The sequence below is a fragment of the Hirundo rustica genome, chromosome 3, assembly GCF_015227805.2.
Source record: "Hirundo rustica isolate bHirRus1 chromosome 3, bHirRus1.pri.v3, whole genome shotgun sequence".
Lineage (NCBI taxonomy): Eukaryota > Metazoa > Chordata > Aves > Passeriformes > Hirundinidae > Hirundo > Hirundo rustica.
This window is the reverse complement of record NC_053452.1, coordinates 9,743,610-9,757,652: the sequence shown is the minus strand read 5'-3', so window position 1 is coordinate 9,757,652 and position 14,043 is coordinate 9,743,610. Positions and strand designations below refer to the sequence as shown.

The 14,043-nt window shown below is 43.7% G+C and overlaps 1 long non-coding RNA gene across 1 annotated transcript; it reads right to left on the bottom strand.

Moving 5' to 3' along the window:
* Positions 1 to 8,706: 8,706 nt before the first annotated feature.
* Positions 8,707 to 11,333, bottom strand: LOC120750673 (uncharacterized). Its single transcript, XR_005700096.1, has 3 exons — positions 11,207 to 11,333; positions 10,382 to 10,527; positions 8,707 to 9,414 (listed from the first exon to the last, which is right to left on the bottom strand). It is a non-coding gene; the product is annotated as an uncharacterized LOC120750673 (long non-coding RNA).
* Positions 11,334 to 14,043: the final 2,710 nt, after the last annotated feature.

The window sequence follows — 14,043 nt, the reverse complement described above, 5'->3', positions numbered from 1 at the left end:
AAAATATGTGATTTGCAGAGCTCTAAAAATAACGAGTTAAAACAGTTTCTGCCTCTCAAAGGAGGCCTCTTAGTCCTATAATTTCTCCAGATTTTGCCTTTCAGGATGGGTATTTTAAAGAATGATATAATGTCATTTCTATAAGTATCGTCTCATAATCTGCTGCCACTGTTGGAAATATAAGTTTAGAGACAGCTTGAGCAGAAGAAATGCCAGTTCACCCAGCTATACAAAAAAAAAAAAAAAAAAAAAAAAAAAAAAAAAAAAAAAAAAAAAAAAAAAAAAAAAAATTTAAGAAGAGGAGCAGGGTGTATATTCCAAAGGTGAGCAAACAGTGCCAAACATTTTTGAGAATCTTCCTTTTGATTTTCATCTCTGGCTGCATCTCTGGCAGCCCTTTTGTCTTTGTCTACTGCACACAGCTCAGTAACGACTGTTATGGGGGTGTTCATTCCTAGAAAGAAAAGTTTAGAAACAACGCTCATATTTGGGCTGGAAGGGTGTGTACAGTATTTCATTCCATAAATAAAAAGTACTAGGTGTCCAGTCAGAACAAAGCATTATTGCTAAAATTGCAGATATTTACCTTTAGCCAGTTAAAATGAAGAAAAAAAAATTAAATTCTTACAATTATTAAAAATTCAAGTTACTATTAAAAATTCAAGTTACTCAAGTAGAAAAGAAAAATCAATCTATCTTCTGTCTAATCCATCTGAGCCATCACATTTTTCATTTGCAACTGAATTTGATGATCTTTGCTCAGCAGGGACCCCTCTGTTTCCCACACCCAGGACTCACTCTGGGCGCAGGGATGCAGGAGAAGGAGTGGAAGGGGAAGATGGGGAGTGGGGCCTCGCTGCCAGATTGTCCCCACAGGGGACCTGACCACAGAGCTCTGATGAAAACCACTGCTTCCCTGATCTCTAAGATTAGCCCCTGTTTAGCCAACAGCAGCCAGGGCCCAGGGCAGTGGCTCCCAGAGCAGCAAACGTTTGTGGGCTGCAGGGAAAGAGGAAGGAGGCAAGTGCCAGATGGAAGGGAAAAGGAGGCTACAAAGTGTTGTTGTGTTGGGAAATGGAAGAAAACGGGGTGAAGAGGAACACTGTATTTCAGGAAACATTTACAGCATTTCAAACAGACCTGGGATGTGCACCCTGACTGACTATTCCCGTGAGTCAAGGCTGAATCCATGCAAGACAGCAGTGGGATTACTCTGGTTTACAAGCTCTTAACAGAGAGATTTTCAAGCTTCAGAAGCAGGCAGCACAGAACAGAGCATCTAGAGCCTTGCATTTTTGTATTTCAACCCGGCAATAAACCTTGACCCAAATTTGTGAGAATTTCAGGAAAGAGCCTTAAGCTTTTGTTTTGGAAAGCTGGACTGCCCTTCCTGGTTTCCTCCTCATGCTCATCAAGACAAGAGATGATCACATGAGTTAAGATTCAGAAATCACTGAAGGAAACTGAGCTGATCCTTGGACTTTAAGTTCAGTTGGAAAATGGAAGTTTTCTTCTTGGTAATAGTGAAAACAGATGCAACTAGAGCCAGAATGTTTCCCTCTTTCCACAGAGGAAAAATGCCATGGAAGCCAAAAAAAAAAAGCGTCTCTTGGTGCCAGCAAGCCTCTGTTCTCTTCTGTAAAACAAACAAGAAAGGGCATAATATTTCTTCTCTGCGTTGAGGTTTTTATTGACTGAAATGTAGGTTTGTATCATGCCCACCTTTGCCTTGCAAACGCACAGTGAAATGTGTGGTTTGAAGGAGGAAAGCAGAGCTTCTCCCTGGCGGGCAGTGCTGGTTCCCAGAGAGGGCTGCCAGCTGGCTTCCTCCAGGAGAGCTGCTACTCTTTCATCCTGGCAATTGCTTTCCTCATCCTACCCAAAAGAAGGACTGCATGGAGAGATGAACCTTTCCCCACAGAGACATAAGATTATCTCCTCATGAAATTGTAAGAAAAGTTCTGTTGCAGAATGGGTGACCCTAACAGAATCAATCTCTCTGCTTTGGGAACAACAGTGTAGAATTTGTCACTCACAGTCATTTTCCTAATGGAGGGCTCATTCTTGTAGTTCTATTTGTTAGACAAGAGCTGACTGGAAAACAAACATCTCCCGAGCTTGGGATGCCCCTCTAGAATTCTGACAGCTCTCCAAAAGATATGGTGCCCCAAAGGCTGCTCTTCAGGGATACCTGAACATGCTCATGTTTTAAAAAGGGATTCCCACAATTCCCACAGACGGTCTCAGCATTCCAATGGCACAAGACAGGGGGTTTTAGCACAACACAGTGTCTCTGTACATATTTCCAGGCAAACAGCTGTTGCTGTAGACAGGGAGAACCTTCATCTCCACATCATCAGGAGATTTATTGTCACCACCTACCTAAGGTCTAAATGGCCTGCTCATTTTATGGCTCACAAACTTGGGTTATTCATTGATCTCTCGTTGTGTGTAGAAAATCCTAAAATATTCTGGCTCCTGCTCCAGCCTTCACTAACACAGATTTCCCACTATAAATTCAAGAGATCCATCATCTGAGCTCTTACATAAGCCCTTTTACTTCCTTCTCACCCTTTAAGTCATAACTACCTAAGCTACAAGTAAATGACAAAGGTTCTGGTAGATCCTGAAAGAACACTGAAAGATTCCTCTCCCCCTCTATAATTTCTTGTAAACAAAAAAACACTCAATCAAGGCTTGCTTAAGGCTCAGAGGTACATTTAACACCCAACAGCACGAAGCAAAGGAACAATATAACTGTGCATTTGGCAGTGCACCGCTGCAATAATTTCAAGGGTAAATGATCTGGCAATTTTAGCCACATGGATAATATCCAGGCCAAGGTGGCTAAATTCAGCCTGGCATGCATCTGACTGAAGAAATCTGTCACACATCCACAGACACAAAGATGCACAATATCCCTGACACCACCCATGGCATACGCCAGCTTCCACCCTTTGGGTTATCAAGGCTAATTGTGATCCACCAAAAATACTCTGACAAACTTGCATAGTGCCATCTCATGAGCTGTGATTTATTTTACTAAAAAAGAACACACAAAAAAACTTTAGGAAGGAAAGCAAAGTCATAAAGTTGTCTAAGGCAATCAATCCAATTCTATTCATGTCTAATCTTTCTTTGCACATTGGTCATTATTAACTTTGTCCCTTTCTGGGCACCCAGCAGGGTTTTTTCAGCCTTGCTGCCACCTTATGTATAACCCAGGAGAAGGCAGGAGCACCCGAAGAACATTATCCTCTTGGAAAGGCTGTTACACCACTGTAATAGCTCTACCCATGGCAGAGCAGACCTCCCCTTCCAGATGTATCCCTGGGCAACCCTACTGCCAAAGGAATATCTCATATCCCTGCCCTTTGTTTGGGCTGACCCAAGGACTCTTGCCTCAAGCAGTCTAAGGTTTTGGTCCTTGCACGTGGAATCATTGTGGGCAAGGGGTGTGCTCCCTGAAAACGCGAGGATGGTGGGACCCCAGACTCACTGGAAATGAGGTTTAAGTTTGTCTCGTATTAAAATCATGGGAAATGCCCTCCAAAGGAAGCACAATGTGCACATTCTTCTGCTGCTCACTCGTGCAAACACATGGAAACTTCATGGTCCCACCACCAAAGCACATCCTATCTAATTTAATAAGCCATTACCATTCCTGCTGCCTCCTTCAGCTCCCAGGGGAACCCACCAGTGACTCACAGGGCATTTCCAGAATGTCTGTGGAAAGCCTTTCTCACCGTCTGTAATTCCAGAGGCTTTTAAAAGAATTTCTTCAAAGCCCTAATGCATTCCTTTACCTTCCAGAGCTTTGATAGTGTAGGTCTTCTCCACAAAGCCCAGCAGGCAGGGGTTGTGCTCCTGGCTCCTGAACCAGCAACCCTGGCTGCATTCCTCAATCCAAGTTTTAAACTTTTTCATACACTTGTTATTTGCAGGGTATGACATGGGAATGGACCTGGCTGGTGGCAAAAGCTTGCATTTTTTCTTTGAAAAAGTCTGTATTAACAGATCAAAATACTGTTGAGGTTTTTTTAATAGTTTAAAATACATATTTTTATGGTAAATACAGGGCAGTGGTCCAAGTCTTCCATAGTCAGTGAAATGAGGCGCTTTTGAAAGATGAATTTGGTGCCATGACCTTGACTCACTCTATGTACCCAGAGGAAAAACTGTGAATTTGTCACATAATGTCTTTTAACAACTTTTACGTCTCTCATTAGTCCTGCATGGTATTGCCATATACATCTCTACAAACACAGCACTATACTATACACATACATGAAATTGACAAAGGCTTCCCAAACACTTTTGAGTCATTTCCACATTCCTATATGCAGGGTGGGAATTTCAGCACTCTCTTGGTGCACTCCACAACAGCTCATCCCATAACCTGTTTTTTGTTGGTAGTCTCCTAAAAGTATCAGTCTGCATTTATGAAATCAGCTGCAGCCTGCTGCCTTGGAGTGGAAGGAAAAGCTCAACTTGTCCCAAGCACTACTTCACCTGGAGTTTGGGTGGTCTCAAGCCAAGACCTTATGGAGAAGGCTACAGAAAAACACTGTTTAATGACACAAGTACTGTTTTTCTTGAATCACAAGCAGTGGAAATTTTGTCTCTGATTACCAGCAGTCTAGGCTGAACAGACATCAAAAAAGACTGAAAAAAAAAAATGTTTTGGGGGGGAGACTGCAACTTGTCCACTCACATTTTGACTTTTTAGGACACTCCTGACAATGTCTGGCTGTTTGCTTTTCCACTAGGAAGCATGTGAAAGCAGAGAGCTCACGTGATTTGAACACCTCCTGTGCTTCAGTTTTCTCCTTTTTCTCTGCTCTCCTCATCTCTTGGGGTTTTGATCCACAGAAATCTTTAGGAAGGTTTATTTTTTCTGCCTACAGAAGCCTTACCCATTAATGAAAGACTCATCTAGTGAGTTGACATCATCATGTTTTCATAACCTGCTATTCCCTGAATCACCCTGGTCCTCAGCAGGGAATTTTTTTGGTTTGATAAAGCTAGTACTAAGATGAACATGCTACCTGTGACAGTAAATTAGCTCCTATTTAAGGTTTCTGATTAAGTCTGGAGAAGGTTTTTAACTGTTTCAAAACAGAGGGTGAGAACCATTTACAAAGAGGTGGAAGAACAAAAAGGCACTGTGCTCCTCATCTATGCATCCACACCATCCCTCTAGAGGAAAAGTCTACAGACACCTCCACTTGGATGGCTGGAGACAGTCCCTACCAGGGCATATTTTAGAAATCTTGCAGGGTAGTATCTGTCCTAATGAAGAGCAACCAGACTTTTTTTACTTCCTTGAAAGATGCACTGTTTTATACTGTTTCAACACATTGGGTCTTCTCTGTGCAGACACTCACAGCCCTGGGAAACCTGGCCAAGAAACACTCTTGTTTCCAAGAAATGGGGGTTTACAGCTACCAGCACAGAGCCATGCAAGAAAAAAAATCTACAGAAAAACCCAAAAAGGACCAAGAGCACAGCTTCTCAGTGCCCGGCTACTTTCAGGCTCCAACAATTCTGTTAAAAAAGCAAAGGGACAGTGCAAACATACCCATCTCAATTCTCTCATTTTGAACGTGGTCAGAATTAGCACACTGCCAGTATCCAAAGGTGCAGACCTTGCTGCTCTAAACCTAGAGCTCTGAGAAAGGACAGGAACCATAAAAATCCTTAGCTAGGAGGCAGCTTTAATGCTCATGTTCAGGCCTCTAGTAAGCTGTCCCACAAAATGTAATGAGACCTCCTGCTTAGCCAGGGCTCTGATTTCCACAGTTTGTGCCTGCAGCACTCCTATATTTTATAAGCCATATTAACTCACCTCTTGCACTGGGAGGTTGGGGCAGTGGCACGCTGTCTAATAATGGAACATATTTGTTAATACTAATAGACATTTGTAAAACTACCACATGCCCTCAGCCTTCAAGTCAGAGCACAGGATGCTTGCTAGGCTTGTGAAATGTCTGATGTAAAACTTGGGATGTTTTGGTTACAACATAACTCATTTATTTTTACTGTCATCACCCTCCCTGGTATATAATACCTGCTGCATGCAGAGTGAAATATTGCAGATGTTTTCAAAATAATTCTGGGCTGGTGGAGAAACCAAAAGGTCTCTTGTGCTTAAGGTCTGGTTATTTTCAATTCCAAACAAGTAGGTAACAAAGTTTCTGTGTGCTGGTATTTTAAAAGGCCTGGATTCCTCTGTGCTGACTCATACTTGCACTGCCCACCCAAAAACTCACCTCTGAGAACTTTGAGAAAGACTTCAGCCATTTTGATACCCTCAGGATTCAGGAATGAAGAGTAAAAAGATAAAACTAGTTTTAACTATTCATTAGTTTTTGGTACTTCAGATAATTTGTGCAATGGCTTCAGGGGTTTAATTGAATCACTCTTCCCACCTTGTCTTAATTTTAATTATGCAGCAATCATTTTTACCAACCTGTGCAAAGGAGCCATATGAAAATGTGACATATGACAATACACATTTACCTAAGCTCTAGGACTAGTCTGACCTACAGGCAATTAGCTACTGCCTCCAGCACTCAAACGACCAATTAAAGAGTTAACAAAATGCCCTCCAAATCACCTACATGTTCAGGTTTTTGGACTGCCATGAACATTATACTTCAACTGATACAATTTTTGACTGACTGATTTACTAAGTCTGCATTGGCTAAAATTCTTACAGCTATGCCTGTAAAACCGAAGAATCAGGTTTTATGAGGTGCTTTCATTGTCATTAAAGACGATCCCACCTTAGCCCTTTCCCTAACAAGACAATCTTGCAGCAGTCATTACAAAATGTGATCCCAGCTTGTCATCAGGGAAAAAATGGCTTGCTAGGTCAATGAGGACTGCACTAAGTTCATCTCAAGGATGTAAGACATCCGTCTGCATGGCTAGCAGCCAAGAACTAAAAAAAAATAAAATAAAAAAAAAATTAAAGAGCCACAAAGGATTGGGAATTTTTGAGACTTGGTTCCCAAAGTTTTACAGGTAGCCCATTCCAGAAATCCACAGAGATTCAATCAGTAGTTACAAATGGATGCCTTTGCATCTCTTCATGATTTACAGTGTACCAGTGAGCATTTCACTGCAGACAACAGATCATCAACAGCCTGAAGCGCACAACACAAATGACCCCAAGACAGACAATTTCAAAGAAAAATGCATTCAGATATGTGCTTGCATGGGAATAAGAGAGATCCAGGACACTGCTAATTATATCAGCTGAGGGAGACACGAAGGGTGGTAATCTTCCCAGGAAATGCCAAGTTCCAGTCCTGTCTCCAACAATAACTCAAGCTGTGGTTTTGTATCTCCTTTCCTCCCTCCCTCAGCTGGCAGTGGGGTTTAACAAAAGCCCCCGACACACGTTACATGTGGTGCCACAAGGACTGACATTCTGAGAGTGCTCTGAAAACAACAAATGGTCTGGGTGACCACCAGAATCCCACACGTTGGGCAGCCTGTCATAATACAGAAAGGTTCTGCGTTCTATGAGAAATGTGCTTTCATGATGGTATCTCACAGGCAAAGGCTGAATTGCAAATCATGATTCCGTGCAAGGAAAAAGTGACTCTACAGAGAAAAATGCTGATCTAAGAGATTGGTACAGACCTGAAACTTATTGCAGATCCTCAACTCAGCTGGTGCTGTTTCTCTGAAGATGACTGACATCAGACTTCACACTTGGAGGAGTCTTTTCTGGACTGGAACAGAAAGAGTGTTACTGATTTTCCCTCTCTGGCCACAAAGACCCAATTCTGCCCAGATTTACAGGTGAGGCCCCACTGGCTTTGCAGGGCTCAGCAGGTGCTGCTCTCCTGAACCTGAAGGCAAGCTGAAAAGCCAGCCCAAAAGTCACCTCGTTCTTTGGGATGCCACCAGAGACTGAAGGTAGAGGTAAACGATCCAGAATGGAATTTCTTTTCCACCCCCTGCACTTTGATTACTAAGACAAGGCACATGGGGCATGTTGGCCACACAGCTTCACTACAGAGACATGCAGGGAGAGGAAGGGAATGGCACCACGGAGGGAGATGAATCAGCCCAGTGACTTGGGGCTACTTGTCTCTTTTCCACCACGTGGGAAAGCAGTATCTGGCAACAGCAACCTGAGTGCTCCTGTTTTCCAAACCAGCAGCTTCAGGGAGCCTCATGGAGGTGACATTCTGGGCCTCCCAGGGCTTGGGGAAATCAATACTGGCAATGTGAAGGACACTTGATGACAGTCATAAAAATGACGTTTTATCAGTGGAGAGAGGGAAAAGAAGCAGTTATAAATGGCCAGGTATAAAAAATCAAGATAAATATATACAGAAAACATCCAAAAAAAAAAAAAAAAAATCCCACCAACCACCACCAAAATCAAAAATAAAGACAAAAACACAAAAAACCCCACCCCAATAATTGCAAAACAAACAAACCAAAAAAATGTAAACAAATTAAAAAAACAAAAAAACAGCCAACCTTCAAAACTCCCAATGCATTATTTGTTTGGCTGCGTTTTCCACAAAGCCCAGTGAACGAGAGTGAAAAACGCAACTGTTTGACACCCAGAGCTGCTTTGCTTTGAAAAATATGGAGACAAACTTAAAAATGAAGAGTCGGGATTCCACAGGGTTGTTTATGTAAGGAATACTGGCAAATGCATATGATTATGTAGAAGTGTGTCTGTGTGTAATGCGGCATTAACACCAATTCTTACAGCCTTATGAAATGATATATTAAAAAGAAAGAGAGGAAAAAAGGAAAAGCAAGCTAGATTTTTTTCCTCTCTTTTTACAAATACGATGCAGTTTACAGAAGCATGGTCCTTTTTTAGGAAGAATTCTAAATGCATCATTCAAATATTGTTTGAGCTGAATACATGATATACATATCATGAATACATATAATCACAGCACGGTCTTTTGTGGAAGTTCTGAAAATAGCAGTGGAAAAAGCTGACCATGAGTTTCCACCGAAGGATTTGCATTTGGTTCACATGTGTGAACCGACTCCATTCATCCCATCCTCAATGGGAACTCTCCTGCTGCTCCAAACGGCCAAGCTGAAAAGTTTGGCCTGGATGGCAGGAATCATTTTGTGGGGCGGATGTCAAGGACAGCACCTACCAGGTGAAATCATTGGAAGGAACTGGGGAACTCTATTCTCCTGAAAAACGCTTATGGGTTACATACCACAGCAGCTACTGCAATGAAAACTGCTGGCAAAATATGTGGCAAGTTAAGTTGTAAGTTATCTGCTGATTTTCCTATTATTTTTCCCCTGGTTCCCCTGTGGCAGGGAAAGCTTAAGTTCACCGAGAAGGCTCAAACTTCCTCCTCTCCATCTCTAGTCTTGAAGGATGCAGCTTAGTTTCTCTCACTTCTCCCACTGCAGAGTGCCGGGGAAAAACAAAAAGAAAGAGATAAATCAGAGAAAAAAGGGCAATTAGGTGGGTGAGCTTCAGAATCTCCACAGCCCCTCTCTGCTCAGCTGGAAGGGGGAAGATCTGTGCCAAAGGTGTCCGGAAGTCAAAGGGGACACCCCTGCCCCCTGCAAACCTGTGGGAGCGCGGGAAGCTGGAGGATGAGGGAAGGGTGGCAGGGAGGGCTGAGTGCTCTAAGTAGCATGTTTCCTAGGAAACCTTCGACAGCAAATATCACATTAGTCCTGCCTTGTGGCCCAGCTCATGTGATGTCAAGAACAATTTCTCACAACTCAGCTCAGAAGGTTAGCAAGACTTGGTGAAATGTTCAGTGACTCTGGCCTGGCTTCCCAGCTGGGAACAAAACAAGAGACTGAAGGTGTTTGCATTGTTTTGGAGCTTTGTGACAAATTCCTGAACAAACATTTTATAATTTTTATTCAAACCTTATGGTGTGCTTCCCTCACAGCCTCACAGGTTTGCAGTCTCACCCAGTTGCTGTGCTTACTCTCAAGGAACTTCATTTAACAAAAGAAAGAAAAGAAAAATGGAAAAACCAGCAAGCCTTGGAAAGCCTTGGAACACTTAGATCACCGTTCAGCTTGTGCACTGATTATAAAAGCTCCGTCATAGACTTCTGGCATTACAAAACTTCATTTATAACTATCCTTTCTAATTTCTGTCAGCTGCAGCCCGAAAATATCCATAGTCTAGCAGATTTAACAAAAAAAATATGTAAGATCTGGCAGCTAAACTCAGATACAAGATGCATTCCAGCCTCCAAGGGGGCTCCCAGCAGCGCCTTGGGCTGGGACCAGCACCTTGGCATGGGTCTGAGGGCAGAGATGCAGTTTTGGCTCTCAAGGATGCACAGCACTCTGAGGCTGAGTATCTGGGGGGCTGTGTGGTACCAAAGACCGCCCCACAACATACCTGTTATGCATAGTTTATGTCTCTCTTCCCTGATTCCTGCAAACCAGCCCAACTGGAAGGGGACTGCAGTGTATTGTAGAGGAAAAGTCCCACATTGCTGCCATTCCTGCTGTCTCCACATTTGTGACGTTAGTGGCATCGGACTGCTAATTTTTGAAGAGAAAAGACACTAAAACTGAAAAAAAATCTTCCTCTGGTGACACACTTCATCTCATACTTAGTGAAATAAAAAGACCTCTTTAATAGAAAGTAATATATTTAAACAAATTAAAAATAGCCCCACTAATTTCTTTTTAATCACAAGCTAACTTAGGTGTTTGACCTCTTTATTTCCTTTTGCTGCTTTTTATCTTCAGTGATTTGAGCCCTCACATCTAGAGGGGTTTTTTTTCTTTCTTTTTTTTTTTTTTTTTTTTTTTTTTTTTTTTTTTTTTCCTTCTCAGGGAAATAAGCGATGAATACAAAAAGAACAAGATTGCTTGAGGTACCTGAGAAACACCAGCACTGAAACGGGCCCATCTCTCCCTTTCATCCCATTTTAGGTACACAGGAGGCCTGACAGATCAGCTTTTCCTCCAGGAAAGCCAGGATTAAGGGGGTCAGGTCAGCAGTGTGAAAATGCCTTTAAGAGCAGTGTGGGAACACAGGGCTCCCTTATTAACACGTTAATGTACTGAACCTAAAGCTCATTTTAACACGATGGAGACAGTAGAGTCCTCCCCGGTCAGCCCAAACCTGTGCCCTCAGAGCTGCATGATCTACCAAGTGACAAATCTCCTGGAAAACTCATAAACCAGGGCAAGTGCAACGTTAGTATTTACTGACCACTGCAAAGGTTTCTCTGAAGATCCAAAAGCAGAGGTTTAAACGAGACAGCAAAGGCTGAGGTTACAACACGTGAAAACACACCCGAGGCCCCTTGTCTCGGTAGCTGCTCTGCCCACAAACAGCCCTCGCACTAGGACATGGCACCTGCCCTTCCCAAAACCCCTCATCCCGCAGCGCCAAACCCTTTCCGGCCACAGTTTATCTGTGCTTTATTTGTTTCGGCTGTTTCCCCCCTGGCCCGAGCGCTCCCACCCTCTCCTCAAGATGGCGGCACCACCGTGAGGGCAGGCGCGCGCCGCCCCCACGCGGCTCCCAGCCACGGCCCCGGGGAAAGGGGGGCCGAGACACCGCCACTTACTGAATCATACAAAACGTCTACTCAATAATGATACTATTAGCAAAGTTGTTAAGATTTTAAAAGCCGCTTCCCTTCACTATCAAACCTGGTGCTCTGATCTTTCCCAGCTGACGAAACCGCGCTGCATTTTTTTCTCCCCACGCGTTCTCCCTTGCACGCACCTGTCATATCACCCGAACGTGTAAATGTTTGCATTTTTTTAAAGTTAATTCTATCCCAGAGCAGTAACAGATCTTATAACACTCTCAGCAATGCTTCTGGTACATTAAGGACCTGAACAATGCAAGATTTAAACCCTGGTCATGCATAAATAGCCATATCACCATCACCTGAGACACCTGGATAAACATTCCCTCTTTCTTCCCAGCTCCCAGTAATGAAAAGCAACACCTCACCCATGGGGAGGTTCAGACAGAACCTTTGGGGTCCCTACCATGTTGTCACCTGCTAAAGACCAGGACGGGAATGCAAAGAGCCCGATTAATACCAATGCAGACCAAAATAATATCTTGGTATCTTAAATGATTTGGAAAGAAATATCTGTTCTTATCGCGAGGAAAGATCTATAACTCACTCTTAGCCTTTCATCACCAGGAGGAAATATACTGCGACTTGCACCAATCCATTATCTGTTCTTATTTTCCTTGGTACAGGTATTTATCTCTCCGGCTCACTCTTTATCAACCCAGCCACCCGTGATCACCCAAGCGCAAGGTTCCTGCGGAGCCCAAGCCGCCCTCCCACTCGGGTGGGAGTCTCTGCTCTTCTCTGACCACCAAGAATAAGGGGACACCTTGTTTTCACATTCCCCACGACATTTTCCCCTGCCGGCAGCTGAAACCCTGTCCTCACACAATGTCATTTTGGTGCAATGGGACGCTGGGTGGTTGAAATCCACATGGCATCGGTCTCAGCACTTAAATCTCAACACGAGGGGCTGGAGCTGAGCTTTCCCTCAAATCTGTACGTGTCCCAGCCCAAGGTTTTAGGTCAGGCATATTTTAAATTCCAGCTTGTTAGAGTTACTGGCTTATGCACCCGTCTCCCCTCCAGCTCCCAGAGAGGATCTAGGGCTGCTTCCAGCCCTAGCCTCAATGGTTTCCCATCTAATACTGGGATTAAGATTTGCAGGTACATTTCTCCACAGGGGCAGTAACCCATTCACTATGCATTTCTCTCTCCCAGGAGTGCTGAGATTCTTCCACGTATACATACATATGCCTGGTGAAACGCAAATCTCTAGGATTTTGAGGTAAGATTGAATGTCAGCATTGATAGTCACTCTTTCATTCATGGAAAAAAAGATACATGGACTTCATCCTGCACAAGTGTGAAAGCTAATTTTTTTCCAAGGCACATTACATGTTGCAGCCAGCAACTGGCTGCCCAGCTTGGGACCTGTGTCCTTTGCAGAAGATTCCCTTGTTACATCAGCTTGCGAGAAAGCTTCCAAGTGGGAAGGTGTCTGATTTTTAGTTTGGCACGGGGATACTGCTACTAATAATAAAAAGAGTAGGCCTTTTCTGCTATAGCCTGGAAAGAGTTGGCCAAAATTCGGGGGTTTGAATAAAAATAGCTGCATGTCCACATCAGTTAGTTTGTCTTGGAAACTTAAAAAAAAAATAAAAATTTTTTTGATAGCTTTACCCTGCACTGCCCAGGCACATTAAGCCACAGTAAACTACATTCTTATGGTTGTCATAACATTTTGCCCTGTGTTGCCTGTGACGCGAATAACCTATTAAGATACATAAGGTGCAAAGTGCTGCCTTCCTGTCTCCCAGTTCCTGCAATCTCCTGTAACAACCCCGTGCAATTCCTGCTGGAGCGGTGCAGGAACAACTCCCTGCCACTGCCAGAGCTGACCAGAGAGTCCAGTGACTGCAGATGGGCTTGGCCCCAACTATCGGGGCTGTGGGGATCAGCCTTCCTCCCGCTGCGCTCCCCCTCCTCCTCCCCATCCCAGTCTGCCATCAATCTCGCTAAAATGACAGCAGACAAATGTTAGCCTTTGCAAAGATCAGATGAAATCTATGGCTTTAGGGCTGCTCACCAAGGAGCGGGGCAGGCTACACCAGACACGGGCACCAGCAGTCACCTCCTCTGCATCAACCCGCTCAAATCACTTTGGCAGCCATCACAGTCATCTTCCACAGGCAATCCGAGTGCTCAGATAGATTTTGACAAACTTTAATACTTCAGCCTCTCCGTAGAGTTGGGGTTTTGGTATTTTTTTATAGCAAGGTTGCTTACTCAGAACTTTTTTTTGGGGGGGAGGCTTTTGAGGTGTGTTTGGGGCAATGCTGGAAGCCACCCCATCACAGCAGCTCAGGAGTGCACAGAACTGCGGTTTGTTTGGGGTTAGTACACTTGTCCCTCACATGCTCTGCAACCTGAATTCTGCTAGCCAAGGGGAAGGGAGGGGAAAAAAAAAAAGGAAAAAAAAAAAAAGATTACTCCATGGCATAAATATGCT